Here is a 6,614-nt window from a genome sequence, read left to right as displayed (position 1 = left end):
ATGTAGATAATACAAAGAATCATCACTAACCAAGAAGCTATTTGTAATTTATACCTGCTGGGAAAAAGAAAATCAGTTTTGTTCTATGGCATACAGCTGGGCATACTCATTACATTTTAGTACAGGCCCCATGACAGCAATAGTTGGCCAATGCAAACCTGATGCTGTGTCGATTATGCAGTTTATCCTTTGTATGCTTTTTTCAGAAAGAGAGAAAGAGAATGAGAGAGACAGAGCGAGAGTGACAGAGACAAGAGAGACAGAGAGTGAGAGTGAGTCAGAGATAGAGACACCGAGAGAGAGACACACAGGGAGAAAATCACAGAAGTTTAGGTTGTTAGAGATGAGGGAAACAGAAGAAATACACAAAGGCTTGAAGGGGAAATGTTGATCAAATTAGGATGTATGGGGAAACATTTTAAATTAAAAACTGATGTAAGTAAATTATCCCTTTAAAACTTTTCACACAGGACAAGGTCATGAACTACTGTGGTCCTTTAAGACTGTGTCCAGGCAATCACTCATTGGTCATAATGTGTCATTGACCTCTGGTAGCCAAGGTAACATGAGAACTTCTAGAGTCATTTATGTTACAGTTGGCAGACACTAGCAGTTGGACTCCATACAATACACAGAGAGGCAAGTACTTTATATCTTCCATGTGATTTTTATTATTCCCTTTCAGTTTCAAGACCTGAAGGGGACCCTTTCATATGACTAGGCTGTTTCTTGAACTATTTTCAATCTGAGGATACTATCTTCATGGCATTGTAAGTGCTATATGTATGTGAGGGCCCTGGAGCCTGAACTGACTGTTAACACCTGTGTAGTTTCCTGAAATTGAGCACATTATTAGATTCTCTGTGTTGATTTCTTGTCCTTAAAATGAGGATAGTGATTGTGTGGATATGATTGGAGGTACAGGAACACCAGGTGGGTTCCTATCCCTGAAGTGTATACATGAGGCTCCGATGAAACAAAGTGGAAGAGAGGAAAGTGTAGGTGTGAACCAGGGATGGTCATTGAGACACTGTTGTGTGCTGCAATATCTGCCTAACAGAACTTCTTTTGCTGAAGGTGATTCACCTCTGATGTGACCCCCTGTCCGGTCAATGCTTCCTGTTATTTAGAAGATATTTATGGTCTTGGCATCTGTCAAATGGATCTCCTCACCACTCATGATATAAGAAGGTAAAAACCAAAACTGAGTTGTATGGTGGGTTTTTAATTGGATCTCTCTGAAACACATGTATCTCCTCCATGGGATTCAGACAAGGACAGAACCAGATCCTGCCAGGCTGGCTCATTTGTCTGTGACAACAGCATTCTCTCCTGCCTCTGTCGTCCCTGCCTTAGATCTGCCTTGTCATGGAAGAGGTTTGGGCAGGGGTGTTACAAGCCACCATCACTTGTAAACTCACCTGGCAGATGTAACTTCCCTAGTACAGCAGCTACTTCCTTCTCCCCGTTAGGACGAACATTCCACAGAAGCTATGGAAAAATGAGTACTTGGTAGGAAGTTTTCCTGGAAAGGAGTGGCATTATCAGTAGCGATGTCATTGTTGACATGACTTAGCCTTCATTTTTCAGCTCTGGGCCCAATGGTATCCCTCAAGGCATAGATTTTCATGAAAATTAAGACTCTATCCAAAATATGAAATAGAAATTATCTAAGTAAGTTTGGTCATGCAATTAATTTGGTGCAAAAGAAGATGTTTTTTCAATAAGGCCGGGTCTTTACTTCAACCACATGAAGCAAATTTTCTGAAGTGGAAATTTCAGTAACTTATAAGTAATTTTGGAAATATCTATCTGTCCTCCTGCTTTCCATGAAGATCTCAATTTTGTGGCACAGAAAATAGAACTCTGGTTTTCACAACCTTCATTAATTTACATGTGAAAGCATGGACACACAGACACATATACATATACATTAATACACTATAGTATAATATAATTTTGACATCATGTCACTGGGTGTACCATGGGTGTACATTTGCCATTGTGCTTGTTTCTTTTGATAGTCAATATGGGTGAGTTCATTTAATTTATAATATTCATTCCAAAATTTATAAATGAAATTATTGTGGACATTCCTTTGTTACTCTAATATAACTTATTTATCATTCCTATGCTCTGCAAACTTATACTGAAACAAGTATCACCTTGAGTATGATATTATAAACTCTTTTTTTTTACTATGAAGTCTAAGCAATAAAAGTATTAGCTAGCAACAGTGGACTGGAGAGGTGGCTCAGTGGTTGAAAGCACCGACAGTCCTTCCAGAGGACTTGGGTTCAATTCCCAGTAACCACATGATAGTTCACAAGTGTGTGTAACTATAGTTCCATAGAATCCAACACCGATGTACTTAAAGTAAAAATAATGTTAGAAATATCCATAGCCACATGCTTTTAAAACAAATACTATTACTACAAAATATTATTTTCCATACACAATGTTCATACACTCAAAGTTTTTCACCCTGTCTTGATTAAGTTCAGATCAAAACATCACCAAAGTTTGGAAGAACTTCTATTCTTTCATGAATTCTCATAATTTCAAAAATTTTGGCTCCTCTAAGGTCTCCAAGCGTTGATGGAAATGTTTTATAATGAGATGCTGTTTCTTCATGAGTTTAACTGTTTATGAAAAAATAAATCTTCTGAAGATTCAAAATCTTTAAATATATTCAGAGGAAGCAACTGGTTTTGCAGTTTTATTCTGGAATAAGTTTCTCTTCAATATGGGCAAACTTTTGTTACTACTACAAACCAATGCTTCTGATAAAGGAATTTTGAGTAAGGGAATTTAAACAATTTGAAAATTAATTTATTTCTAAATATGTAGCAGAAGGCTGACTTATCAAATGTGGTTTAGTGTTTATGATTTGGCTAAGTGCGTACAGACTCCTACTTACCTTGGTGAGTCTTTGGGCATGTGCATAGCAAAATGTTAGAATCTTCCTTCTTAGAATTCTCATGGTTCGCTAGAGAGATTGATCAGAGGTTAAAGCACAATCTGATCTTTTGAGAGGTCCTTACTTCAATCCCAGCAAAAACATTGTGGTCATAAGCATCTATAATGAGTTCTGATGCCCTCTCCTGGCACACAGACAGAAGACTGCATACATAATATAAATAAAATCTAAGAATTCACAGGCCTTCAGTCCCAAGCACCAGAAAGAAATAGCATCTAGTGACAAAAATATAGATGCAGGAAAACTTTACTTCAAGCCTGGGTTATACATTTATTTTTTTTAAAAGATAGGAGTATCTTTCTTTTATATTTGCAGTCAATATTCAATTCATAATTGTAAAATCCAAGGACGGTTGGGGGGCATGGGAGAATGGGAGAGACAGGGGAACTGGGATTGATATGTAAAATAAGATTGCTTCTAATTTAAACAAATCATCCAAGTTCTGCAATTTGAAATGTCATTTTCTTGTTTTGGCTGCAACTAAAAATATTGTATTATCTTTTTTACTATGAACTCTCTGCAACACTACCAGTGGGGCTTTCAAAATTTCATCGTAATTTATAAAGAGTTGAAATGAAACGGCTTAGTTGACTTTAGCAGGTATATAAGCAAATATCTTGATGTCATCTAAAATTCACTCACTTTTCATCAAAGTTGCAGCTCAAGTATGATTATGTTCTGAACACTGTTGATTGTTTTTTCTAGGTAGTTTTTTGTTAGTTATCTTTCAATTTTAACTGTTAAGGGAGAAATACAATGACACTTCAATTTTTTCCTCACTGATGTTTTTATCTCTTATGAATTCTGATTTTTCATGAACCAGTCGCTAAAGGCTAGATGCAAAATGGATGACAATTTGATTTCATTTGGATTTTCTTATCAGACCCCACAAGGAAAAAAGGCTTTTATTTATTTCCTTGGGAAGATAATCCCTGTGATTAGGTAGAGGTGAGTGTAGTGGTAGCTGCAGTGTTCCACAGTTTTAAGTGAATACTTAATGTTGAATACTTAATCCAGTTCAGAATCTTAGAAAAGACATTTAAAGAAAAAAAGTAATAATCATATTCTCATAGGCTTTGTTTTCTGGAATGAGTTTTGAGTAGTTCTCTTTGCACTTTTTACTGTTTACTGAGGATGCTTAGGAAAATAGATAAGGATTTACTTGAAATCTTGTAAAATTTATGACTTTTGTGGTTCTCAGCAGGTATGATTAAAAGGCATCTTTTGATGAGAGGACAGTTTGAGTGCAGTTTCTATATTCACTTTGCCTCAGAGTGAAGGAAGGCTAAATACAAAGAGATAATGAATAATTATTCTCAACCTGAAAATTCTCATTAAAACTGCTTTTAAAAAAATTAGGTCACATTTTTAATTTTATTTTTGTGTGTGTATATGTGCCATAGGATGCAATAGATGTCAGAAGTTATCCTGCAATGTGGTCCTTTTCATCCAAAATGTGGGTCTAGGCATATAGCTCAGGTTTTCAGACAGAAAGAAGGGCAAGTGGCTTCATCCATTCACGCATTTGTCTTCCCAAAACTTGCATTTTTCTCTAAATGAAGACTTCATATTTCAAGACCCACTATATCCACATATAATCTATATTCACCAGCAAATGTTCTTAAAGGAAACACAATTGTTTTTAAAAGATATGACTCAGTATTACTCAGAAAACATAAATTGTGTTAATGCATATCCAAGTCAACTTTATTAACACATTAATTCAAATAATATGAATTGTCTTTCCACAAACATGCTGCATTATATTATAAGCAAACTACCTATCACAAAGGAAAAGAAAAAAACAAACAGAATGACATAGAACATTTTCTTTTTTGCTTTTCAAGAGAGGACATCACTGTGTAATCCTGGCTATCCTGGAACACAATTTGGACCAGGCTATACTCATGTTTATATAGATATGTCTGCCTCTGCCACCTTAATACTGGGACTAAAGGCATTTGCTGCCACCATCTATCTCAATAGACCTTTTAAAAGATATTTTTGATTGATTTTTATATGAAGCTTTGTCTGCATGCACACATCAGAAGAGGGCATTGGATCTCATAGGACAACAGTTAGAGACAGTTGTGAGCTGCCATAGGTGTGTTGGGAATTGAACACAGGACCTCTGAGAGAGCAGCCACTGTTCTTAACTGTTAAGCCATCTCTGAAGCCGTATCATGTCAATCTTAAAATATGTAGGGTGAACAAAATGAATACAAGTCTTGTTATTTGTGTTAAATCTTCATTCTTGGTTGAAAGAAGTTATAAATACTGAATTAGCAGCAAAGTCCACCAGGTGTACAAATGGAAATAGTCAGAGGTCTTACTCAGTTTTAATTTGATTACTTATTTAAGAAATAGGGATGTGCCAAATAAGGAAAACTTTCTTAATTAAGAAATACTTTTCACATTTTGACAAATACAGTGAAATTAGTAAGCAAAACCTCTTATACAGAGCACTTCTGCTTTATTCATGGAGTTCAGGGCTTCTTCTATTCTTGTCTGTAGTATGGTGAACTTAATTTGTGTATAGACTACTTAAACACAACTCTGTGATAGCAAGGACAAGGTATGAGAGTTGAATGCTCTGTAAATCATTACTTATTTTGATTTGCCATTTTCCTTGAGTTACTGATTTGACAATAGCTTTTTTCAATCTCATCTTCAGATTTACCGTCAAAATGGAGTGCATCTACAAGCTGAGCGAACTCCTTAGCAGCATATCAGCACTGGTATTTGAAATAGTCATCGCAAACAGCCAATGCTGGCGCCTGTGGGAATTCGGCGATGATGTCTTTGTGTTTTTTGGCCTGTGGGAAGCTTATTACCCTCAAGAGTTTAATGTCTCAGGCACAGTAGTTAAGATGCTGGTGCATACCCCTATCAATTCCACCTGGACCATTTCACCTGAATTTCAGTGTGCACAAACCCTGATAATGTGGGCCATTTTGATGAAGCTGCGTAGTCCTGATTTTTGGTGCAATCGCTATTAAGATCAGCTGCATGAGAGACCCATTTGTGGAACTGCAGATATATTGCTACAAGGTCTCTGCCTTCACTCTTTGTGTTAGCAGCCTCTTCACATTAGTTTCAGTGAGCTGGAACCACTTTGCAGATCATTATGGCCAAACTACTCTCAACTTCCCACCTGACTTTCCAGTCAAAAAGAAGCCTTGATAGAAAAGCACTATACTGCTGTGTTCCCAGCAGGGGGTTCTGACAGCCATCATGTCACTCTTTGGTGTGATCTTCTTTCTCTCTGAGATAAGCTCACTGAAACTACAGAGTCTGGTGAAGGAGCAGCATGCTTACATATTGGCTGATCATGAGGCCTAAAGTGAGGACAACCTCATTTGCAGCATTTGTCAGAAAGTTTTGAAGAAATTTCCTATTCACACACAAAACTCCTGTAGTTATCAACTCATTCTAAGTAAAGCATCAACTTGATTCTCTGAGTCTGTCTAAATTACTTCATCCTCTATCTGTCTAAAGTGCTCCTTTCTTTGAATGTTTTCACATGTTGAGCTTTGAAGGCCATGATTATGTGGTCAGATATTTCCAACAACAGATATTTGCCAATAGCTGGCAAAATATTGATGAAAAGCATGTTTTGTGTCTCCTTTTACCT

At 36.6% G+C, this 6,614-nt stretch overlaps 1 pseudogene; it reads left to right on the top strand.

Moving 5' to 3' along the window:
* Window positions 1-1,159: 1,159 nt before the first annotated feature.
* Window positions 1,160-6,322, top strand: LOC127214497 (uncharacterized; annotated as a pseudogene).
* The last annotated feature ends 292 nt before the right edge of the window (window positions 6,323-6,614 follow it).

The sequence above is a fragment of the Phodopus roborovskii genome, unplaced genomic scaffold (genome assembly GCF_943737965.1).
Source record: "Phodopus roborovskii unplaced genomic scaffold, PHOROB, whole genome shotgun sequence".
NCBI classification, from domain to species: Eukaryota; Metazoa; Chordata; class Mammalia; order Rodentia; family Cricetidae; genus Phodopus; species Phodopus roborovskii.
This window is presented reverse-complemented; position numbering and strand designations above follow the sequence as displayed.